Here is a 27366-nt window from a genome sequence, read left to right as displayed (position 1 = left end):
ACTAATACAAAACTAACAGAGTACAAATATATTAGTATGTATATCTATCTATATATATATATATATATATATATATATATATATATATATATATACATGTATGTGTGTGTGTACATGTATATATGCTTTACATTGCATGAATACACTTTATATGATGTTTAGTATATTTTACAATATTACTGTTTTTGCTGTATTGCTGTATTTTTAGCATATAAATGGATCCACATTTGTATTTAAAAACGCACAAAAAAAGAAAGAAATAATGTGTGTGTGTGTGTGTGTATGTATTTATATATATATATATATATATATATATATATATATATATATATATATATATATATATATAGTATATATATATATACAGTATATATATAAATATAGTATGGACTATATATAGTCCTTAAAATAGTCCCTGTTAACATCAAACACAAGAGAATGCTCTGAACAGGCCTTTCATCTATGGAGCTTAAATAAAAACGTAAAACAGCGGAGGATAGCTTATCATCCACTGCTTCATTTATTTTTTAACACCATACTTTCTGCTTATCTCTCAGCATGTGAAAATGTCTGTTTTACATATTTTAGTTTCTAAACAGACTGATTCGAGGCGCGTGATTGATAGCATCATTACAGCGTAAGGACATATGGACATATATAAGCATACCTGAAACGGAAAACTGGTAAATACAATAATATTTCCTCATCACGTGGAAAAACTGCAGGCTGTCGTACAGACGTGCGGCGCACACACAAGACGGGGAAGAGGCGTGGTCTCAAAATTAAAGATGAAAGATGCAACATAACAGAATACAGAAATGGAACAAAGTTTTCTAAATATATAAACACACTTTTTTACCTTTTTTATAAAAATATATATTTTTTATTTAGCAATATGCATTAAAATCAATAACAGATTCAACAGATCTGTTCTTTCAAACATTTTATCACATAATGACTGCACAAAAATATTAAAGTGCAACACATTATTATATATTAAATATAGTAAAATATCAAATCATTGAACATTTTTTTTAAAATTAAATAAATATTTCACATTCAGTTTCTTAACAATTTACGACGTTTTTGTATTTCAAAACGCCTGTTACTAAATATAGTAAAATATGAAACTTAATATGATTTTTTTTTTTAACTGGAGCAATATTTAACAATTGTTTTTACTGAATATTTGTTTAAATAAGTGCAGTGCCTTTTCATCAAATTATGTTCATGCTTCAGAACACTTGCGAAAGTTAACCGATGTTATTTCATTACAATGCATCACTATAAAGAAGTTATACCGCTTCGAAAAAGATAAATCAATTAATTAAAACCTGGGATAGTGGCAACTTTTTAAAATATAAAAAAATCGCAACTAATTAGTATTTGGATTTAAGTGATCTTTTAATGTGTCAGAAATTGAAATTGAAAATGGAAAGATTTCAAATGGAAAGCACTATAATGAATATGACATGTCTAGGTCGCTTCACCTATAAAAGGGAGAAAAGCTACAGAAATGACTGACATTGACTCATGTGCAGTAAAAAGGCACTAAAAAGCTACTAAAAGTTCTCCATAATTTGAACGTCTTTGTGGTCACCAACTTACAGTTTGCTGACTGACAAGGGCCATATTGACTTCTTTCTTCTCGGTTTCCTCAGGTTAGGGTTTTCGGCGCTCTTATTACACGTTCTGGTAGATCAAAAAGCATATGTGCTTAAAATACAGTGTCAATCAGACAAAAAGAATCATTCCAGGATTATACAGCCGGTTTTAAATTAATTATACGACATTGGCAGGATCCGGAACTAGACAGCTTCTGTGGGATTGGCAGACAGTGATAATAAACGTTCTCACGCCGAACAAAAGACACTTAGACGGCCGCTTTAATGTTAAAAGCTGACCCCGATTCACTTTCTTTACACGTTTCTGGTCTTTTTACGGTCTCGAATCGCGTTCGCCTTTGCGTTCGCTAATCGAAATATCACCTTCCTGGTCGGCTGACGTCATCTGCGAGGTCGTTTTTCGAAATGCCTTTAACCTTTGTGATATTTACAGTGTTAAAATTAACGTGTTAGTCATCTTTCACGGATAATGGAGCGAAGAGAAGGCGGCACGCACGGCTAAGGTATCGAAGTCAAGGGTGTCAGCGGAACGGCATCTTCGACTTCACAACTCGAGAAAAAAAAACTGGAGTTAAAAAGACATTTTTTCAGGCCGTTATCAGCGCTGACACCTTCCCACATTTAGACGTGTTAGTCTTGTGCAGTTCATTAGGATGGTGCGATACATAACAATACCTAAAGTGATAAGAATCGGTGCGAAGTGATCCTGGCAAAGTCTAAACAGTGTAAAGGCATCCTGGTAAGACATTTAAATGATTTCCAAGTCCGACGCGCTTTTATATTGACATCTATTTTTATCTAAAACGTGATAAAAATGAACAAATAACGCTTTGAACCATAAAACCCACGAATGCATATAAATGGTTTTACTTACATGGAAAGCTGTCTGTTAATTCAATTAGTATATAGAAGTTGTCAAAGCGGGGCCCGGGATCTCCACGCTAAGGGCCTTAAGGAGGTGCCTGGGGGTCGGCAAAAAAAAAAAAAATGCAATTTTTAGGGATTTATATTGAACACATTTGATAAAAATAACATCTTCATTGTGCTTTCTAAAGACTCGTTTTATTCTATTGATAGCATTTATTTTTAACAGCATGGATACACACACACACACACACACACACACATTCGCAGAATAAAACGTCGAAATTTGGTTGAAATAATGTTGCACTGTGTAACACAATATCCATGTACCGATTCAAACAACACGCTTATTCTGACCCGTATTAAAATATATAAAAGAATAAATAAGCATATTAATTTTTACTGCATTTTAAATGAGTAAAAAATGGTTATGGTTAAACCCTATGGTTTGTCTTTGACCCACACACTGTACAATACGGCAAAACATTAACGCAAGGTATTTAAAGTTTGAAGAGCCCTGCATTAATTCATACAAACTAAGCAAAAAAAACTATAAATATATCACAGTGTGCACATTTAAGATTTATCCCTGTTTTGGCATCACTTCACACAGCACCAGTATGTCAGTGACTCTGTCTGTCTGCACACATTAAGTCATCTCTCTGCCGAAACAGCTTTGTTTCGCTGTTATCTAGCCGCTGTCCACACACACACACACACACTAGCGTCCTCTCCCATCACGCCAAAGCTGCCCTGTGGGCAAACAGGCGGCTGGAGTCTCCGCTGATTCAGTTTTGCACTAAATCGTGAACGATACATCCCCTTTTGAAATATTCATTCTTTTAACAGAAAAAGAAACGGTTGACGTTAACAAGATGCTAAAAGTTCGGCGCTAATACTCTACAGAGGGGTCCAAACAAGGTCTGAGACTTTTGAGCTTTGAGGATGTTCTCAAACGAGTGACTCTTGCGAACTGGTTCGTTTTGGCAAAGTTGCAAAATAAAAAAAACATACGGCACAACCAGGTCAGCCTGATTCATTTTAGTGAATCACAACAGAATTGCTCTTGGAAACATGTTCGTTTTAAGCAATCAAAAATATAGTGTTCAATGTGGTCAGATGCTACAACGAGTCAGTTCTTTTCACTCTAATCAAGAACATACAGAAAGATTCCCGGACAAACGACTCCTATGAACTGTACGGTTTGAATCAAACACCAATGTAGTCAGATTCTGAACAAACTACTCTTAGAATGAGAAATGAATCTAACACACGCAGCTGCATTGATTTATAAAATAAACCCTTAAAGCACATCCAGTGTAGTGAAATTCCTGAAACAAACAACTAAAAATGTTATTTTAAGCGAACAAAATAAAATAAGCGCGACCAGTGTACGGCAATTCCATAATGACTCTTTTGAATCGGTTCTTTTTACTGAAACAGAAAGATATAGCTCGCTAGATAATATCTCAGTCTAATTACAGACTGACATGTAACAAAATACCTGAATTGAATTAAATGGGTCGGAAATTATGCCATTAATTACTCACCCTCATGTTGGAAAACCTTTATTTCAATAAAGACTGTCTCAAACTACTTTACAGTATCAAACAAGAGAATAGTGCGTCAGTTAGGTAAAATGACAAAGTGAAACACTTCATTTTTAGTAAAAGGCATTTTATTATGAATTTATTTATGAATTCAGGGACGCCGTTGTTCAGCTAAGTTCGGTTAAATAGTATCAAGTCAGCAATAATCAATGAAAATTAAGTGTCCCCAAAACGTTAAGTCAAGAATATGGTGAATAAATGATGTTATTTTTGTAATAGTCAAAGAAAAAAATATCTAGAGCAGGGGCACATCATATAATCAAAAGCAAGACTATAGGTGCTCCACAGCGGGAACAAAAATATTGCAAAACAAAAAAATAAATAAATAAATAAATAAAATAAAAAAACTTTAATAATGGGCTAAAATAATAATAATAATAATAATAATAATAATAATAATAATAATAATAATAATAATAAAAACACCAGCACGTATCAGCCCAAGTAGGCCTTTGTTATATTTGTTTTCTTTGCGTACAAAAAATATTCGCAAACATGAAGAAGTACTAATGTCACATGGACAGTTTTATCAATAACCGCGCGTTTCTGGACCTTCTGGACATTTTAGTTGCGTTGCTGTCTATGGGAGGGCCAAAAATCTCCCAGATTTCATCGAAAAATATTTTAATTTGTGTTTTGAAGATGAAGCAAGGTCTTAATGAAGCGAGTAATCAATGACAACATTTTTGGCTGAACTAACCCTTTAAAGCCTATTAGATCGCATTTAAACACACCTAGCATTGCGTTTCCTTGTAGCCAAATACTCAAAACCTCCACGGGAACCTTTGGTGTTCTTTATGAATCGTTCCTTATCGTCCCCGAAACACGGATATATGCGCGCGCTGCTCGTTCCTGATCCCCTCCGGCGGCGCGCGCGCGAGACTCCGAAAGCGTCGCAACTAAACTGCGGCGACCCCGTTACGCGCCATAACGCTAAAATTACTCCCCGACTTAATGTACCGCCGTACTGCGAGCGACACCCTCTCCGGTCTCAAAGCGCAATCATCTTCGCGACAACCTATCAATCTGCTCATCCCGGTGATATATCCAGGTTACTGTGATTATAGCGTTACCCCACAGGACGTACATTAGAAGTGGGTGATCTTCTCCGGCGACCGCGCCGTGAATCTCCTCCGAGGGCCTCCGAGCGCGAGGCCGCGTGTTTCTCTTCACGCGGATTATATTTACGAAGCGCGCGTTTAAAAGCGCGTTCATTAGCGGCCGCGATTCACGAGCGCTCAAAAAAGCATTACTCTTTCGAGGTTATAAATGGTGTAAAATTGAAATGGAAAGCAAGGCATTAAGGAATTATATTCCTGTCCTGGGGCGAGCACTTGATTATACTAAGTGTTTGCGCGCTCCCATTGTCTTGTTCCTATGTCAACAAATGCATGAATAATAAGGGAAAATACATCATGTGCTGCTCTTCCCGCTGTAAATTGTCTTTTATTACTATTCTGTTTTATTTATTTATTTTTAAGTGTTTCTTCAGTGTATTAAAATGCTTTAATAAAGTGGTGCATTAATGAAATCGTGCCACAAGGACTGTATTTTTTTTTTTTTTTTTTTTTTTTTGCCTCCGGGCATGGCTACTAGAAACGCATAGATGGATAAGGCTGCAGTGCACAATACAATGCTTAAGGCGAGAGTGGATTACCAATGCAATGTTCTGGATTACTCTGTGAAGATTAATTGGTATTGACTTGCTGTAATATACATGGACGTGAAAAAAGGGCATGTGGGCCAAACCAAACCGGACTTACTTCTTCTTCAGAACGCTTAATAAACATTAAACATCCCCAAATTTAGGCGCAAAACAGATTTCGGGGGTTGCTATACGGTAGACGCTCTCATCCAAAGTGAATTTTTAGTCTGCATGTTCCCTGGGAACTATATCATGTCATAATTTGAGAATAGCTGTAAGTTTGAAGCCCTTTTAAGGCAAATTAACTTAACTTGATGGCCATTTTTGCAACTAAAAGTATCTGTTTATTATCTACTTGAATGGAAGAAGACTAAAATATCCACAACTTTTTGGCAAGATTGGGAATTCAGTAACATCTTAAATTGTTTGGACACATCACAATTTGTTGGAGTGATCATATATTTTATCTAATAAAATACTAATTTAATAAAAAAAAAAAGCATTCTAGAGTAAACAGAAAGTAGAATTAGACTGTTATTCTCAGATTGTGGTTTTTACAGTCAATTCATTTAGAGTATAAATAGGGCTTTGTGTGTGTGTGTGTGTGTGTGTGTGTGTGTGTGTGTGTGTGTGTGTGTGTGTGTGTGCGCGCACCAATTCGTTGATAAAAATGCTTTTGTATGACCTTATATTAATTGCAAGACTCCATTAAATTCCATTCAAATAAAGTAATGCAATTCAGACATGTATGTATGCAAAGAAATAATGTTTTGTTTTTTACTCTAACTAACTGTTCCAAAAATAAGCTTTTACAAATACACTTTTTCAGAACCTTAATACTAAACCAAAATTAATTTTACTTTTTAAATGCACTTAAATTTTTACGGTGTGTAAGTTTGTTGTTTGTCTTTGTCTCTTCTGCTCAACAGGGCAGCATTTTAATATTATTATTATTATATTATATTACTTTAATCTTTAGTGTAATATGCTATTTTGATGCTCGAGAAATCAGTGCTGTTTTAGTCGCTTTTGTGAAAACTGTGTCGTTTTTTCGTGATTCTTTGAGAAATTGAAAGTTATAAATGCTGTTCTTTCCTAACAACGTAAAAAGTCTTTACTGTCACTTTTGAAGTTTTTGAAACTGACCCCAAGCTTTGGAACGGCTTTAAACTTTTATAACCAGCCTGGAATATATATGGAATATATATAAATATGGAACTAGATAGCAATAAAACTCGACTTTGCTGAAATGTTTTAAACTATACCAATTAGAACATTAACTTTTCCGGCTCTAAAATGTAGGGGACAAACTAAAAAAATATCATATAAAATGCATTAAAAATGAAAAACTATAACTTTTAACAACATGAGCGACAGAAGCCATTAGTGACGGGGAAGACGGTGCAGGACCTCATACATAATACATCAAATATCTTCTGACTGCCTGTGAATCAGTCTCTTCACACAGCATTTTCACTTTCGCTTGACGCCGGAAACTTGTTGCGTCGCACCAGGTAAGCCGCAGAGAAATCTCCTGTTCAAAGAACAGCCGAAAAACAGCTTGAAAATACTATCAGTCGCCTCAGTAAGAAAGTAAATGGAAAGTAAACATCCTCCTACCACAGACCCCACAATGTGGTTAATGTGTGTTTGTGTGTGGCTGTGATTGTATGTTTAAGCTCACACTGAGACTTTCTCGGTAGCTGAAGATGCTAGAACGCCTGATAATTGTGCTTTCCTTTAACTCTCACTGTCGACTATCTAAAACACAATACAGAGCCGTCGCTCAAAACCTTCAAAGCGCGTCGATATGTCATCTGTCAATACAGCAACAAAGACACATATGGAACGAGCGAGGCTAGACTTTTGGCCCCTAGGAAACTCGCTTCTGCCGAGCTGCACGCACACACACGCGTACAACTTAGGATGATAGCACTAGTGCTTTTAGAGGACGGGGAGGGATGCGAGCGGGCGACACACAAACAAATGCCTCTTTAGCATTCCACACAGCACTTCACTGCAGCGCGTTCGGTTTCCAGGCAGCGTTGCATTATTAATGCAAGCGTCTCTCCAGTCTGCCCGCCCCCAGAGCGCACCAGGAGAGGAGGAGGAGAGGCCACTGCTACACTCCGCGACAATGCAGCAAACATGCACAGAACAGAGACAGAATGAGGGTGCAATTACGCTTCCATCCCGCAAATGTCACGCTTAAGGCCCGTAATGCTTCACGAGCGCGTCGGATTACGCGTAAAACCGCTGAGTTCGAGCAAAGCCGCCGCGAGTGAGGACACATGTCTCTCGACGGTCGCCGAGGGCGGAAATTAGATTGTGATTCTTACAGTCAATTAGAGCACGGATAAGGTTTTTTTGCGTTTCAATGTTGAGGCTCGCCGTTCGAGTTGAAAGAAAGACCGGGACTCGTTTGGGATCATTTCGGTCAAGAGATTCTGAAAAGCAGGCCAAGACTTGTTCACAACACATGAGCAGCTGAAATAAAACACGGCATATTCTGCGTGGTGTTTATGACAATTTTAATGACAGCTATTTTTTATAGCTATTATTTGTTTACAACGTTCAGGAACATATTAAGACAAAAGATTTGTCCTTTTAAATAGCCACAAAAAGAATTAATATAGAGTTTTAAAAAATTAATTAAAATAAATAATGGAAAATTAACAAAATTAATAGTAAAATAAAGAAACAAAGCAGAACAACAAAACCAATGAAAAAACTAAATTTAATGCATTAATAAAAATAAACACATACACACATATTGATAGATATACTTTTCCTTAAACTTAAATGGAATAAAATCATACTTTTAATGCTTTAAATATTGTATTAATTAATTAAAAAAAGTATCAAATAACAAAATAAATAAAATAAAATAAACAAGAAACAACAATAGCATTTATAATACAGTTTTATATATATATATATATATATATATATATATATATATATATATATATATATATATGTGTGTGTGTGTGTGTGTGTGTGTGCGTAAAATATTGCTTATATAAAGAGGACTATTATATTTATATTCAAGTAAAAAAAAATAGTATTATCCTGTCTTATTAATTTTCTTTCTCGTGTCATTTTCTCGAGTTATTTTTTTCTGTGTCAAATTTACAGCATAATGTTATATGACTTTTACAAACAAAGAAATACTACTTCCACAAATAGGAAGAATAAAACATTTGCACAAGGCATCATGTATAGAGAACAAAAACCTATTGAGTGTTTGTTTGCGCTAGAATTTGCAAACAATGATATGTGACGGTGTCGACAGAATCAGGATCAGGCAGAAAAAGATTATCCTACAGAACACAAATGAAGTTGTGCGTCATCCAAACGATGTTTTTTTCCTAAAGGTAAAACGTAGAGACTTTTTCTCTCTTTCCGCCCTCTCTAGTCAATTAACAAAGCCGGGAGCCTTTGGCACACCAAAGTCAGTCCGTCTGCACTCTATAAAAGAGATAAAGATTCCAATTTCCCCTGTCACAGACATCATAAAGAAGTCTTTGGCTCGGCTGACAGATTGGCATCAAAATTTCCATGATTTCACAGTCGCAGTCCGCAAAAATGTTAAGAGTTAACCTCCACCGGCCCTCGCTCGGGCATGTTTTTAAGGCTGCGACGCTGTCCCATTTTTTTCCCCCCCGTTCGCTCTGCACTCCTTTTTCAATTCTCGGTTTATCGGAAACTTCATTTCCTATTCAAGGTAGCAGCACAAAGTAATGAATTCTCAGGGAGTACAAACGGCGCCGACTGACCCCCGGTGACCTCCTGTCGGTAAATGAAACAGTCAGCACTGTGGCGGCTCAGAGGGGTCACCGAGCCACATCGCATTTAACTGCACTGCACAGTACAGTACATTCACAGAAGCCTCCGGAACACAGTTTACTGCGCTTTGAGCCTGTTCTTATAACTTCAGAGTGTTTCTCTTTTATTCTAAAGCCATTTGTTAAAACGAGCACAGCAAGACATGGAGTTAACTGACAGCATTATTCTACCGAGCGGGCCTTGCTGTTGTTTTATAAGGTGTTGAAAAGTTCAGGAAGTAGCACCTTGTCAAATTGTCACTTCAGATGCGGTGATGGCCTTTCATAGGTCACGTGTTGCGGGCTGCCGTGGCGCTCGGGAGGGAACCGGGACGCGTCACTGCCACCGAATCAAAGAGAGGCTTGATACGCAGACGCCTTGAAGCTCGAATCAAAACGCCTGCAGATATTCATGCGCGCCGAAGTCCTGGAAAAAGAAAAGTGCAACTTTAGACAGTTAGAAACTTAGCTGCACTTCGGTGCTGTCGTCCGTAACTAAAACAGACAGTGCGAATGACCGAGACGGCCTCGCGAAAAATTTACGAGGTCGCCAATTCGTACAACCTCGCTCTGCACGATTTGTCTAAAACCCCAGAGACGGGTAGGTTCAGGGGCGGGGATGGGTGTGGGTCATTCGTATGAATTGAACTGGCAACTCGTTAAAAAAAACGTACGAATTAGCAAAATTCGCATGAGTGAGGTCGTACGAATTAGACACCTTGTAAAATATGCAGGAACTGTATCGAGATCGGGCTAAAACGACAAACTACAGGTGCGTCACAAATTGAGCACTTATGCGCTATTCTGGGATGTTTTAAATACTGCAAATAGTGCGTTAACTTGCAAAATTAAAAAAATTAAAAACTGCGTTTTAAATACACTGAAAAACTGCATAGAATGTTTTCGCAGCTTTAATTGATGCAGTGGGCGGGAATATTATTAAGTTATATAATATAATATATATAATATAATAAGTTATATACTAAGTTATTAGTGTATTGTGTACAAGTGCATAGTGCGTCGTTCGGGATATAGCGTATGTATAATTTTATTCAGCAACGGACTAAATTGAAAAAAAAACTCAAATACAACATTTTAGATGAAAAACCTAAACAAAAATATGAAATTATGCAATTACCTAAAATAAAATGCACTACTAAAGCAGCTCTTTTTATTATTATTTAGCGCAATTTATATCTATAATATAATTACATATAACAGCACAGTAATCTTTGATATATAAAAAAGTATTCTCGTATCTTCATAGAATTCATTTGAATTACGCAGGGTCACAAAGCTCTTCGATTTCTTTAAAAAAAATCTCAATTCGTTATATGTTTGAAACGACACGAGTAACTAATAAAAGAGTAAAATTTCTTTTTTTTGTCTTTTTTAAAATTGTGAACAAGAAGCAGTTCCCAATTCCCAAAGCTGCTCAACACAGCAGCTAACCAGCATCAGATCGGTTCATCTCATGAGGCTCGGCAACCCGATGCTTCCCAGATTTCCATCACGTCTGCGAGAAGTTGTAGGTTTTAACTCCCGCCGGCGAGCGACGAGGAGCACGTTCTCTGATTGCTCCGGCAGAGTTGGCGGTGTGCGGCTGCTGTAATGAACCCGCTAATGGCTAAATCTTCTCATCAGTCTAATTGCAGAAAGACAATACCCACTGATGGCATGTGCAGATTAAACGTTCCCCCGTTCTCCAGCAAATTCCGTTAAGTGGGGGGAAAAAAACACAGTGAGAGCAATTAGAAACAAGAAGGACGGAATTAAATGCACAACTGAATTAAACTCATGGCGGATTTGTGGAGCCACACCAATGAATAATCAGGCTTTCATAATTCATGCTACAGAGATAAAAATGACCGCTTTTGGAACTCAGACCGAGCCTCTCGGCCACAATCGCATTATGTTATGTACTTGTACGCGTTGAGCATCTTCCGAGAGCTGAGGATATGACTGCGGCCAATCAGAAGTGTCGTCACGTATTTACGATGCCCTCATTTTACTTGTTTGGGGTTATTTGTTTGCCAGCCGCCCACATTTTTATCTGTGTGCACCACATAACGCTTTGTCAGTAATCAAATTTCATTTCACACTCCAGTGCCACGGTCCAGGATAATTAGTCAGAAGAATTTTATGTCCCAGCTTGTTAAAAAAAAAAAAAAAAAAAGGCAAATGCATTGTTTTGTTTTTTTTCCCTGGGATGCTGGGCAGCTGAAGACATCTTTGACTCTTGGCGGGTCTGAATCGCTGCTCATTTCAATAGAAATGGTCCGATAGTTAGATTCATAAATGCTTATGACATATGTATCAGCGGGGCCGGTTTCTGAAGTGGCTTTTCCCAGAGACCTGCAAATAACGAGAGGATAAGGCAACTTTTAATTATTTCTCTCCTGTTTTATTCACATAAAAAACTACAGTAGTAATTTTGTGTTTATTACGAGAAGAAATAACTGGGATTGGGTGATTAGATTTGTTTTATTGTGCTTCCTCTGTCCTATCCATTTATTTCCCAGAATCCTCTCATTCTGAGACAGCGAGATTCAACTTTATGAAAACATTCTAATTTGTTCTAGTGAAGGATTCATCTTGGACTCATATCTTCGGATTGTGTTCAACAGCTGATAAATAGCAGCACACTGTCTGTTATGAACAAGTCATTGTTTCTGAACGCATCTGTCGAGTTGTGTGCCATATTTAATTTGAGATCATGGAAAATATCTATAAAAAATGTTTTTTAAATATCTGTTTAAAAACAACGATTACATTTATAATTCACAGATTGTCAAACCTGTGGAAAACTTCATTTGAGATCTTTTCACAAAAATCGATTTGTTTTTAATCAAAAATATTCTTTAGAAAACACGAATCTGTATTGTCATAAAAATAAAAAAAAACTGTAAAATGCAAAAGAGTAATGAGTAACATGTCAAACTTGCACCATATTCAGAATCTGAAAAATAAATAATTATTTGGTGACTCATTTACTTCTAAACATCTGTCAAATCTGCCGTATTTGTTTAGATAACTAAAATGAACAAGAATGATTCATTTGCTTAAATGATTTGTTCAAAAACCAAGCATCAAAAAATATCACAAAATCACAAAAATGAACAAGAATGATTTAGTCAAAATGCTAATAATTTTTTTTAAGATAAAATCATGCAAAACCTGTAGCATTTCTGATGTGAAATTAAGACAATAACCAAAAAAAGATTCAATCAAAAACTCTAACAGTTGTGTAATCCCAAATCTGTGCCATATTGAAAATGAATGATTCAGTCACTTTAAAGATTCATTCCGTAATCAAAAATTTCAAATCTTTGACTGATATGATTTGAAATCGCAAGAGTGATTCAGTCATCCCCCACTAGCTGAGAGATTCCATCACCTCAGGCTATCCCACACAAGTAATACTGTCTCTTCATTCACACACACACACACACACACACACTCATCCTTCCTGTTTATTAGTACTGACAGTTCCAGCACATTGCTTAGGGTCGGCTCATTTTCAAGGTTTTACAAGGTATTTTCAACACTTATTCTCGGTCCGCTGGCTGAGCTGAACTCCAACTGTGCTCATGTCAAAGCCTCGGTTATAGCAGTCATGTTCTAGCCATTAGCGTAAAAAAAACTTCTTAAGAATCCCAAGCTAACTATAAAGCTTTACTGTACCTCTCAAAACACTTTTCTGTTCATTCAGAGAGCTCTTTTGTAGAGGAGCCATCAGAAGATCAATAGGCTGTCCGAGAAGAACTGCAAAGTCATGAAGAAAGAAGAAAGCTTCTCAACTTCTGCCCGTTTCATTGTCCGTGTTTCTCATCTGTAATGTCATTCCCGCAGAGAACATTTTCTGGCTTATCTGTTCTTACTGTACTTACCTGTTTCTTTTTGTTAGCATATGAAAGCTCTCTGTTCGCTTTTGATGTCTTGCAGCCTTATAATTGTCAGACCGTGTGACATGTTCTAGGCACAGAACTTTCAAAGGCACTGTAATTGAGGTTTGTCGGAAAATTGCGCTCATGTGATTCCAGCAATTCAGAAATTACGTTCTTTGTGGATTATTTAGTGACTCGGGGAGCATTAAAGTTCCCCAAATTAAATAAGGATTTGCTTTTAGAAGGGAAAATATCTGGAGACGGCAAGAAAAGATAAACAGCTCCAGGAATCAGAAGGTATAAAATTATTTTGGTATCTTACCAGAGAGGCATATGAAGATTCACAAAGGCGGGATTTGATGTTATGGACCACAAATCTTCTCATGAGGGACCCCGTCCCTAAGTGTAAATATTACAAAATTAGTATCAAATAATAACAACATGGTTGAGAAAAAATAAATACGCGTAGAATGTATATACACTTTTAATAATTCTAATTATTTAGCCCAGTTAATTAAAGGCTTGGAGTAATTAAAAAGGTTACCGTGTTGTTACACTTTACCATTACACTTTATTTTAAGATGCATGTATTATATGGTTAGGGTTAGGATTAGGGATTGGTTTAATGTTACAAAATTATGCTTATATATATATATATACATATAAATACATAAATCTGAATAAAAACTAAAAACATAAAACTTTATGACTATATTTATTATCATAAAACTTTATGATAATATATATATATATATATATATATATATATATATATATATATATATATATATATATATATATATATCTGTGTGTGTGTATAGATATATATCTGTGTGTGTGTATAGATATATATATTTGTGTTATATATATATATATATATATATATATATATATATATATATACTTCTTACAGAACTGAAATATTTTCTATTCAAGTACTGATTAGAACAGATAGAAAAATAATATAGCTGTCAAACAACATAATTCTGATGACTTATTTCCAAACAGTCTTTAAGTACTTTAAATTTATTTAATCTAGGATTAACAGCTATATGTATGAGTTTAAAATAACAAATATATATGTAAACTAAAGTAAAGTATAAATTGAATGTTTACCTTCCATGCTAATTTTGAGCAGTATATACAGTACATTAACAGGCAGTGATATATATATATATATATATATATATATATATATATATATATATATATATATATATATATATATAATACAGGCAGGTTAACAGAATTGTACTGGTCTATAAACAGAGACGTTAGGTCACACAAAAGAACCTTCCTCTCCCAGATCTTTGAGCGATGCACTTTGGCAGTTTTATTAAGTGGACTCTGATTAACAACACTTAGTGAACTGAAATGTATCGCCGCATTAAAGGCGGGAACAGGTCTAAATGAGTTTATGGGATGTGTGTGCGCGCGTGAAGGATGGCTCGTTTTACTAGAGCAACAACAGAATCAGTCGAAGGCGTAGGTAGTTAACACCCAGAAGATCTTGTGATGGATTTTTCCTAAAGATCAGCGTGATAAATGACACTTTCCTGGGAAAGTACAAAGGAACATTAGCTTGATATTAATGTACGGAGACGCACGGAGGACACTGACTGAAAGTACAAAGAAAGGAGTTTTAAAATATAAAACTAAGGTTCCTGTGTGATCTCCGCAGCAGCCTTTGTACTCGAGCACGTCAGCAGCCTATTTAGTCATAATAAAAGTTTCTTTTTGAGCGTGCAACGAGTTTAAAGAAGTTTAAAATGGAACAAGATGAGATTATAATGGCATGAAATGATATCACAATAGCCTGCACTTCAAACAGCCGGAAATGTCCTGAAATCACCCTAGAAACACACTGAGATAAAATAACGGTAGGACACTCCATCAAGTTTTGCCAAGCTGACCCGCATTAGACTAATTCCTCAACTTTTCATGATGAGTTAATTTTACAAATATCTGCCGGCCGACCACGTTTCCTTTTGCTGGCTACATAATTTTCCACCCTGTTGAGTTTAGTTTGATTGGACGTTGTTTGTTATGTTATGCTAAATAGCTGAATGAATGCATATAATTGCATTTTTTTACCAGCACAGAACACAATCTGCACAAGACGACTGACATTACATTCTGACATGCCCTGTATTGTCGTTGAAAAATGATGAAATACATTATAAAATAGCAGATATAACTGTTAAATCCTGACTGACCGGGTCCCTGGACACAGAATCGAAATTATAATAAAATGTTATTTTAGCAGCATTTTCTAAGTATACTGGTATAGTATTTTTTTCGGTAATGCTTAACTAATGTTAACAAGTAAAGTTCATTGCAAACTAAATTAGAGAGCATGAACTATAATAAACGCTGCAGGAGTACTGTTCAATTAATCTTAGTTCATGTTCATTTCAGCATTTACTAATGCATTATAAAAATCACTCCAACATTAGTTAATGCAAAGTGAATTAACATGAACTAATATTGAACGACTGTATTTTTTAAAAATAACATTAACAAAGATGATTTAATACCGTAATAAATGTGTTGATCATTATAGATTTTTGAATAATTAGTCTTAATTAATAAAACAAATAATATTGTGTGTGTTTTTATTTATGTTGGCATTAGTTTTAACCATTTTAGTAATTAGTTCCTAGTTGTCAAGGCATCATTTTCTGGTATGTTTTTATTATTACATTTATTTATTATTTACTTCGTCATGTATTATTATATTTTCAGATGAGCTCGCAGGTCCTTCTGGGTTTATTTTATTTATATATTTATCATTTTAGTTTAGTTTAAGGGCTTTTTTTGGCATTTGGCAGACACTTTTATCCAGAGTTATCCAAAGGGACGTGTGTGTGTGTGTGTGTTGGTATTTGTGGTTTATGGGGACACAAATTTATTTAATGACATAGGTATGACAAAGGTCTTACTATTTGAAGGTGGTACTATTTGAATGTACCAATAATTCCAAAGGCATAAAAAAATAAGTACTAAATTGTGTGGGATTTTTTTTGGGGGGGGGGTTAGGTGTAAGGCAATAGCACGTACAGTTTGTACAGTATAAAAACATTACGGCTATGGAGACTCCCCCGTAAACCACAAAATACCAGCGTATGTGTCTGTATGCGTGCAATAATGAATACTGCTATTTATTTTATTTTTTTCTCCATTTTCTACATTGCCTCTATTTGCCAACACCAGCTAAAAGTCACAGAAATGAGTACCTGACCGCAACGGTGCTTTAAAAATGACCCTTTAAAGCCCCAAAACGTTCCTTCAACTCGTATTCTCCTTACAGTAAATGCCTTTGCTTGAAAACTGAACATTTGCTCTATGATTTGGAGATTAAAAATTAATTTAATTCAAATACCGCGTAAGCTTGGGATGACATCTTCGCTTGGCCGCCTCGCTGATGGGGATCGGTGTTTGGCAGAGGCCTGGTAACTCGTGAGAATCCTGCTTTCCAGAAGTTGTCAGGTGCTGTCACAACCAGCTTCAGCTCCTCACGTCATGTTTTGTGTCAAGTCTGATGGCGTAACGGGCTCTGATAAACATATGGTGTCACACGATATGCCAGAAAACAACGAAAATTGGCAGAGCAGTCACAGCAGTGGTTGCAAAAATACAAGCATTTGTATGCAACCGCGTGTACTAAAGGTTAAAGGTTAAATACCTGCCTTTAAATAAAGTTTAACGAGAAGTTCAGACAGCTACTACACACTATAGTCTTGCTCAAACTTATAAATGCAAGGTGGCAAAATCTTCAGTCTACGGAGGGGCCAACTCTAGCTCCGCCCCTGTTCACAACCAATCAGAATCCACCCTTCTTTGAGATGAAGCACTTAAAGCGCAGTGATGGTAATAACGGTGTTTAAAAAAATTTCAGTATCGAGTAATCAAATTAATTACTGTTTCCCCCGTTACAACGCCGCTACCGTTACCGATAATAAAATGCGGCGCTACTATAAAATATTATAGGCTAATATTATTAGGCCTATCGTTTTATTTTTCGGTTCATCTGGCGCAGCGTGACGCACCTGTATTTTATTGCCAAGGTGTCCATAAAGAGCTGATTGTATTTACAGTAGTACTGAATTTCACAGGTGTCTCTCACATTGTCACACAGAAACATAAAAATAGTGGGATAGTAGGGTAATGCAGAATGTTTTATAATAATTATTTGACATACGGAAGTTAGTTACTTTTATAATAATGTACCTTAATGGAAGTTACTATTTGTGAGAAGTAACCAGTAACTATAACTAATTACTTTTTTAAAGTAACATGACCAACACCTTTAAAGCGGCAGAAGACAAAAACGAAGCAAGCTTATAATAAACCATGTCATCAGTAACATAGCTGTGTAATATAGTTATCACTAAAGTTATCGTTCTTGATATGAAAGTCATGTTTTACGCCATATAATTGTATGAATCTCGCACTAATTCTTACAAGCTGTCATGCAATGATATCTCGCTGAAATCGCTGATGAAAATCTTTGGGGTTCGCATGTTGGTGATGACGATACAAAAAACGTAAATGATTTTTAATGAGCAAAGAATGTGATGCAAAAGTGACACCACAAAATGTAGCCTCGTCGTGAGGAGAATAAAACTTTCGCAGTTGCACTGAACAAAAAAGGTGAATAACAGCATTGAAATATAGGATTCTAGTCATAAAAAAAACTTAAGAGTATCAATTTTTGAAAAGAAAAAGAGTGCTGAGTGTTACAGAGTGTACTGCTGCAGTTTTTCATACGCCATCTTGTGAAAATCAGCATCACTTTTTATTCCTATGTAAATCCCTTAATTGGTGAACACGGGTGATACCTGAGACGTAGGGCTTCTTTTATAACCCCATTAATTCATCCATATCAAAACCAAAACGATTTGGTGAAAAGCCATTTTCATTTCAAGTGATAGTTTTGGTATCCCGATGGCTCTGGATGTTCTAGGAAAACAGAACACTTTGATGAGGCATAGCATGTGCTGAATATAAACAGCACTTGAAAGAATTCATCTCAAAAACAAACCTATCTAGGGTGAAAAAAAAGAGAAGCCCCTCCATAACAGCTGTTAAGCTACCATTTCTCACATTTTCAGCAACGGTTCCGGGCTGAGATTGCAGTCATTTCTCACAGTCTATAAAACACACACACACACACACAGACACACACACACACACACACACACACACGTGCAAACTCAAAGGCATGAGCTAAAACGGAAAGCCACATGTGTGGCACACGCTGTGCCCAGTCCTTGTTCTCTTTGACAGAAAGGTCTTTTCCAGGTCGGACATTCATGCATGCCCGCTTCAAAGCGCTGGGTGCAAAGGGGACACCTGGTGCTCCTGACGCCCTGCCAAACGGCCCCAAATGAGGGGGCTCAGCTGTTACAATGTCATGGGATTGTTTCTACCGAGCCCACATGCTGAAACGAACACACACGCTCATGTACATGCTCAAACAATTCATAATTCTCTTACAGGTACATCACTGTAGCGAGAGATGATTGATGGGTGGAGCTAAACCTCATGCTCGGGAAACTTAAAGTCTTGCTGGGCAGGAATGAGAAACAGGATCTCTGAGAATCTGTATTAATATGTATATATATATATATATATATATATATATATATATATATATATATATATATATATATATAGTATTATAGAAAAAAAATAGCAAGTAACTAAAACAGCAATTTCCTGTAAAATGTTCTCCAATCATTTTTGGGGAAAAATGACTTTTGAATTTGTCAATATAATAAATATCATTTGCACCATATCACTATTCATTCTCTGGTGGAAATAAATTTTTTCCTTTTTCCTCCTGTCTTGCTAAGCCTTATTTCATAGCATTCTAAAGAGCAATAAATAAATCATCTCTTTTACATGTTTGCATAATGTGACAAAATTACTGCTTGATTGGAAATGACTCAAAAATATAGTGTTTTCGAGCGATATTCACCTTGATGTTTCTTTTCTTCACGCATCATATACCTCATATTTCATCTCAAGCTCTCGGGTGATGCTGCCGTCTCCTTGGTAAACAAATAAATGATGAAATCGCGGTAAAAAGTTTCACACGAAACACCTTTCTTGAAATTGGGAAGAGGAACTGAAACCCAGAATATATAAGTAGACAGTTTTCACAATCTATATGAGAGTTATTATGCTGCTTAACATCCATAAACCACAGCAAAATATTAACACTTTTACAATAAAGTTCAAAACTAACAACAACAAAAATTTAATTCAGAATTATAATAATGCCATGTTCATGGTAACTTCTATATATCCATTTTTATTTGTTAAAAGTGTTTTCTGAAGTATTCTATATTTTATGAATAAAAATGATTTAACAGTGAACAAAGGTTCACTGTTAATAAACGTTAGCCTAGCAAAATTAATTCTATAAAAGTTGTTTTTGATTTGTGAATGTTTTTGAAAGACGTCTCACCAAAGCTGCATTTATTTGTTAAAGAAATATAATAAAATAGTTTAAAATTGAAACAAAGTGTGATTAAAAGTAGCCGTTTATTTTTTTCATTTATAAATATACTTTAAAACTCTATTTATTTGTGTGAGGCAATGCTGAATTTTCAACATGACTCTAATAATAAATCATTCTAATTTGCTCCTCAAATAAAAAAATATATATATTTATTTATATAGCACCTTTTGCAGACAAGAGGTCACAAAGTGCTTTATAAAAATATCAGTAAAAACACATCAATCGCACATGCAATCAAAATCTATTATAAGGCAAAATTCAGGCCAAATATCGCAAAAAATTAATTATAGCCTAACCGTATTGTTAATCAAAAGCTTGTCCAAAAAAATGGTTTTAAAGGGTTAGTGTTAGAGGCAGAGAGTTCCAGAGCCTCAGAACTCTCTTATTAATAAATCTTATTGTTATCAATGTTGAAAAAAAAAAATCTGTCTACAGTCTTTTGGTACTGTATATGACTAGGAAGTATTGTTTATACAGATTACTGTTAATAACAATAGCTATAGCTCATCCGCTGTCAGACACACATATCTAAATCTCTTTCACTTGCGCGTTCTTCTTAGCTTCTTTCCAGCTGTATTCAACTTCAAAGCATCAAAGGACAAGGTCACTTTGAAAGTTTTCCGAGACGGAATGTTTACCGCTCCGTACAAGCAACATGCGACGCCTTTGTTTTACGACTGAGAAGCCCAAACTCCAGAATCTCCTTATCGTTCCTCTTCCAGGATGGCTAACGTCCTGGAGCTTCAAAAGCGAGCGAACGTGCCGTGCGCTAATCGCAAACTCTCAGAAAGCCAGTCATAGAAGGACAAATATCAACAAGTCCTCCAGCAGGTTCTTCCCTCCCGCTCATTAGCCAGATAGATGGGAGATAGCATCTGCGGTGAGAGAGCGAGAGAAGCCGAGGAAGAAACGGATAATTCTCTTTCCAAACAAACAACCACACATCCCTGACTTTTAATTAAAAAACGCCATCGCAATTAGACACGCTGGTTTAAAGGGAAAAAGCAAAAAAAGTTCAAGCTCAGACTTACAAAGCAGATCAGGCAGTGCTCCAGGAGAATAAAGCTCTACATTTTCCCAATATGAATCTTTCCCCTTTTTTTCCATTTTTATAAGCGCAAATCCGCTTATACGTTCCTCAGAAACATACGGGTTGGAGCCGGGGATATATAGAGGCAGACGAAGAGGAGAGAAACCTCAAAGTCATTCTTCTGATAGCGAAGGACAATCAGAGATTGGGGTCAGAGGGAAAAGAGGGGAGTGTTGTGCTCGCCACAAATGAGATCAATTAATCACCGGTTAATGGGGGCTCCTCTCATTTATCTGTCTGTTCAATAGCATTTCATTAAGAAGCAAAAATGCATGAATGAATGTGTGGTTATTTGACCCTGATAAGGTGTCTGGTGTCACAGGGAAACAACATTTCTATCTGGCCTTTTCATTGAAGCTTATTAAAGCCCCGCGCCATTATAATGAAGAGTAATTTTAACGCCTGCTTCTCCAGCTGCAGAATTACACTATATTATCTGCTCTCGTAATCTAAAACATAAAGTTGACTCGTATACAGATGATTAAACTACGAGAATGCTTTGGAAATATTGCAGCGTGGGTATTTGTTTTGCATCGTTTCATTAAACTCGGCACTGACCGCCTTATTACGTGACATACAGTATTTTAATAAACCACAGCACACTATAAACATGTAATTTCACACATGAGAGTTTTTTCATTGCGGGCACTTTTACTGCTTTGTAGTAAGACTTTTTATTGATTTTTTTTTTTCATTATATGGAAGTTTTGTGTTGGAATCTTTTAACTATTTGTATGCTGAAGATCGGTGGGAAAATGAAGGTAAGCATCAATGTTTTTATTGCACATCACTTATAATCAAGCTGTAATTTGGTGCATTTATGCAAAAAATGTTAAGATATTTTGTAGTTAGGGGCATTTAGGACACACGCTTTACTAGCTTTCAAATCAGACTTTTAAAAAATTTCCACCATGTCATTTCGATCACAGAATGAATGGCGATTTGACTTGTAATTGTAATGACAGTTAATGAAACAAAAATGCATAAAATACAGAATTTCAGAAATTAAATTAGAAAATATCAGTTTATTTGTTTAAAGTCCACTGGAACAAAAGTTTCCAAAGTTTAAGAAAAGCACTACATGGACATCTTTGACCATTCTGCTCACCTCTCCAATCTTTCGAGGTGACCTGCACATGGTGTGAAAAAAAAATATGGCACTTGAAAAGAAAGTAGATTTTTGCCTTATTCCAGAGTCTGCATCTCACGTCTTCTAAAGCAAAAAATGTATTCTGTGTGATTGGCTGTTATACAGTATGTAATGTTTCCAAATCAATGAAATGCATAATTATGGGATTGGTATACCTACACAGACAAAAAAAAAAAAAAACAGGACTAAAGCAAGTTCAGTGATTTTTGCGTTTTTCTCACTGCAAACTCACTGCCCCTCCACCCGAGGTAATTGGTTTTCAGGAGTGGCGGCCATGTGGAGATGAAAAACAATCCGTAAAACTCTTAACAGATGCTGTAATTACCTGAGCTGCGAACAAATGCTTCAGCACACCATGCTCCTTTATTTTCTCCTCTTTTTTGTGCCTTTGAGGCATACTATCGTCTCATAATGTAGCGGACAAAAGCAGTGTCCAGCCGACTCAAACTCTCGACCCTGTGGGCTTTCTCTAGGAACTTTAGTCTTGAGTCTATTTGGCTTGATTTTTTTGGTCTGACTCACAGTCTTTCGGCAAGAAGAAATATAAAGCTTTTTTACCTAAATATATATTTTTTCAGAGCAGCTTAAAACAAATGGAGCGTCATAAAAATATTGAATTTGAAACAGTAATTAATTTTAAACCTGTACACCATTCTTGACCACATTTTTTAATTGAATAATATTCAATTTATCATTATATTTCTTTTCTTTCTTTCTTTCTTTTTTGTCCTCTTAGGCTGCATTTTTCCATCAAGCTCTGGTTATTTCCGACCCTGAAGTATACAGCATATTTTTTTAATAATCATTTCAAATAAGTTACATAAAAAAATAGTGCTTTAAAGGGATTGAAACCTCAGTCAAGGAAAAAAAATAAGTAGCTTGAACTAACATAAACATGTTTACAATTTGCAATCATTTCTTGAGTCTGAAGTGGTTTGATGAATTTCAGCCTTTCAATCAGTGCCTTTAAATCAGCAGGGAAAATAAACATGTATTATGTATTTATGTGCTTTTTAAATTGCCTTTTAATTTTTTTCAGTCTCGCAAAACCCTCCGTTTATTAAACAGCATAGAAAACCACACATGATGCCCGAGATGCCAAAGGATTATATACAAAAACATTAAAAATTCAAGTGACTTTGACCTTGAGGTTAGACTGTAGTATTTAAACTTACAGAAAAGCAACTGCTGTCAAGCTAAAATATTCTTCTAGCACACTGAGACGTTCTATTTTAGAGAAAATCTCTGTTGTGATACTTCCCCCAAAAAAGCTTCAATTTATTTACTTTTCATTTGTGAGAAACTTCATGCAATAGAATCTCATCGGCTCATGCGAAGGATCTGTGTGCCCCAGTGATTACACTCCAATGGCTGGCTGGCAATATGGATTTGAACACTCCGTGTAATTTTTCAGTGTTTTCTTTCTCATGCTTTGTAAGACCCAGTTATTAAAACAATGATTTTTGGTTCACTTCACTGTGCCTGATGAGATGCAATTTATTTTTTTCCAATCTAATCCCTTCGCTGAGTTTTTTTTTTTTTTTCCCTCCAAGAACAAAATTGCTTTTCATGAACTTTTACTTATGAAACATGCCGTCGTTTTTAATTTTTTTACAAATTGATAAAAATTCGAAATGGACCTAGGTGATGCAGCTATATATATTACAGCATTTTATTAAAATTTGGCTATTTAAGTCTAGGGTTTTTTATGTCTATATAGTTTTTCTTCATTTAATATTCAACTAACTAATTCAAATAAAAATGTTGCCTTGTTTAGTTCAGTTTAGTTTAGTTTAGTTATAAAGCACATTTTAAAACGACAGGAGTTGCAACCAAAGGGCTGTACAACGAAAATAAAGTAAAAAAATTAAGTTTACATTTTACATATATATATATATATATATATATATATATATATATATATATATATATATATATATATATATATATGTATATATATAAATATACAAAAACTTTTACTTTGGATGCGACTAATCGCGATTAATCGTTTGACAGTAAAAATTATAAAAGTTAATCGATAGTTGAGGAGATTTTTTTTTTTGATATCACTTGCAAATAAGACTGAGGAGAATAAGAACACCCCAAAACAAATAGCAGTATGATAAAAGTGGCATTATAACAGATTACAGCATTATATTTCCAGCTCCAATTTCAGAAAGAGACAGTTCGCTGTCTGTTCCTCGAGCGGCCCGGCGCGTGGAAGCGTATCAGCCTTGCCATCAAAAATCGGAGCTTCCCTCCAGCTCTATTTCCTTTCATTGAGCTTCCAAGAGGGTGACAGAAATTTAACGCAGCGAAATCAGCCCTCTAGAGAAAAGAGATGGGAGTCGGAGAGGGGAGAAGTCTGCCTTTTCAGCGATAGAACAGGGTCTCTGCAGTGTCATTATTTCCATTTCTCTGAAGCGCCGCTTTGTCAGGATGCGGCTACGTCCTGTCCTACACCCGCCGCCATCCCTGACACCTGCCTCTGATGGACCGCAACTCTCTGCACTGATCCGTCTTCCTGCGATTTTTGATTAGTTCAGATAAGATAAGCTGGTCCGACTGGCTATTTCAGTCCTTTCGCGTTTTGTTCTTTCTCACATTTGATATTAAGACGCTCACAGCCTTCAAGTTCTCCTGAGACATTCGACAGATTAGATTAGATTCAGTAATTTTGACTAGACATGACATTCATTTAAGTCAGCCAAACAGATGGCGGATAATTCATTATTTTAATATCAGTTATTTTATGAATTTTAAAGTATTTAACAGGCCGCATGATGACACTTTGGCGTACAGCAATAGTTCAAAACCAAGGATGACGGCGTTTGAACCCGATCCGTAACTTTTCCTAATTTGTGATAAAAGCATCTCTTAAATAAATGTAAATGCATACAACTTTTTTTAAGGTTTGGGTTTTTTAAATGTCGCTTTTTTTAAGGTTTAGTTTTTTAATGTCGCTTTTTTTAAGGTTTAGTTTTTTAATGTCGCTTTAATTCATTTGTTTAATTCAAAAATACTGTAAAAAAACGTTTTCTGTTGCATTGTTTTAAAATGTCATTTAATCCTTTGGCAAAGTTGACGTAACTTATTTAAAGATATAATGTAACGTGTAATTAAAATATCAATGAAAATATAGTTTTTTTTATAAAACCCTGCTACATAAGCAGCAAATTTATTGATTTTATTCATCAGCATTACATAAAAAATGTACTAACTATAGAGTCAACATTTACAATAACTTAATTAGCTTATTTATGACCGCTCTGGGTAATTTTTCTCTGTTTTCTTTCTCACGCTTTGAACGACTATGAAATTAAAACAATGGTTTTTGGTTCACTTCACTGTGCCTGATGAGATATGATTTTTAATTTTTTTTTTCATTTGCAATTAATCATTTAGCAGATGCTTTTATCCAAAGCGACTTACAAATGAGGAAACTCACGAGCAATTTATCATCAGAAGCCAAGAATATTTATAAATCAGAACAGTAAAGAAGCTAGAGCAGAAATTGTACCTCTTCGCGATGGATCGCCAGAATCTCCGTCGATGTCCAAGTCGAGAGGTAACGTAGACCTTATGAGATCCAGAGGATGTCCTAGCTTCGAAAGCTAAAGCTTCGAATCGGAATCGGGCTTCTGTGTGACTTAACATTTATGGAGAAATTAGGAGAAAAGGGTTAAACAGTTCTTTAGAGGTAAATGACTAGCCCTGCAGATGTACTTCAAAGAAAAATGCTTGCCAATCACTTGCTTGCCAATGGATGCTCTGCGGTGAATGGGTGCCGTCAGAATGAGAGTCCAAACATCACGATAATCACCCCAGCCCATCAACTGACATCTTGAAGTGAAAAGCTGTGTGTTCGTAAGAAGCGAATCCATAATATCCATATTATCTATCCATATTTCTGCTTTCTCCAGCGGAAAAGTCAAACTGTCTGAATCAGGAGAGAAATATGCACAAATCAAGTTTGTTTACACAGTTTCCAAAAACAAACATATAGACAGCAAGAAATACAGTTCTTACTCGTTTTCAGCCAAAAATATCAAAAATATCTAGCCTCGTATTTGGACCAGAAGCGATGGTTTAAAGTTAATACGCATTAATGGCAGATTTGCGTTTTACATACAGCTTTATATCTTCACAAGACGTTCATTGATGAGCGGCGTGGATTATTGTGATGTTTTTAACACTCTGACGGCACCCATTCACTCCAAAAGATCCACTGGTGACCAATTCTTGATGAAGAACAAATTCATTTACACCTACCTTCTCTAACATCTGAAGAGCCTTTCTGTTACACCAAAAGTGCTTACAAACTTAACTTGCAGCCCGTACAACGCTTTCATCCTTACACCAGTAGTAAAGCTACAGAAATGCATCTGCTTGCGTGTTCAGAAGTCATAAGTATTTGAGCAAAACCGGTCAGCAAACGCAAAGCGAAACCCTGCACGCAGAAATCGGCGTTTTTATCAGTTTCGATACGTTTGAGCAACCCCAATTTCTTTTATACACTCCAGGGCCAAAGTTACTACTAATCACTTCGAGTAATTACATGCAAAGTTCCATTCCAAAACTATTGATGGACCCAAAGCGGACCACGAGAGCTTTTAAAAGATGATCGATGGCATGCAATAGGAACTTAATAGAAATGTATAAGGTTTCTCAGGAGAGGATAATCAACTGAATACACTAGCCAGCCTGTCTGAGGACCCCATTACACAGTAATTGCTGCTAACTAATGACCAATATGTATGTGTTGGCCACCGAATCCTGTTTAAAAAAAGAGAGCCATCGCTAGTGGGATTTGCAAAACAGGTTCTGAGAGGAAAAAAGGAGACGACGACGGCCTCAAGGTCACACCGAAGTCATCGTTGGAGGCTTCAAACAGAACATCCCTCACTCGCCCTCAATTGAGGTGCTAATAATATTCACAAAAATGACAAAAACACCCACCGAGAACAAAGGATGTTCCCCTCCGCTGTCTCCTCTCTCCCCTCTCTGTTCCCCCGCTTTGCTCTCCCATGCGCTTTCTCCGTCCTTCACTCCGGCACACAGGGCCTCCAGGCCTGCGCCGGGAACTTCGGGAAGAGAAGTCGACCAAAGTGAAGAGGAACAGTGACAAGAATGAAGCCC

At 36.0% G+C, this 27366-nt stretch overlaps 1 long non-coding RNA gene across 1 annotated transcript; it reads right to left on the bottom strand.

Moving 5' to 3' along the window:
- Window positions 1-1455: 1455 nt before the first annotated feature.
- Window positions 1456-26281, bottom strand: LOC122330522. The gene is made up of 6 exons (XR_006248028.1): window positions 25748-26281; window positions 16841-16996; window positions 13781-13857; window positions 9818-9998; window positions 2500-2587; window positions 1456-1692 (listed from the first exon to the last, which is right to left on the bottom strand). It is a non-coding gene; the product is annotated as an uncharacterized LOC122330522 (long non-coding RNA).
- Between the last annotated feature and the right edge of the window lie 1085 nt (window positions 26282-27366).

Source organism: Puntigrus tetrazona, chromosome 25 (assembly GCF_018831695.1).
Source record: "Puntigrus tetrazona isolate hp1 chromosome 25, ASM1883169v1, whole genome shotgun sequence".
Classification (NCBI taxonomy): domain Eukaryota; kingdom Metazoa; phylum Chordata; class Actinopteri; order Cypriniformes; family Cyprinidae; genus Puntigrus; species Puntigrus tetrazona.
The sequence above is the reverse complement of the archived record's forward strand: the minus strand, read 5'-3'. Positions and strand labels throughout refer to the sequence as shown.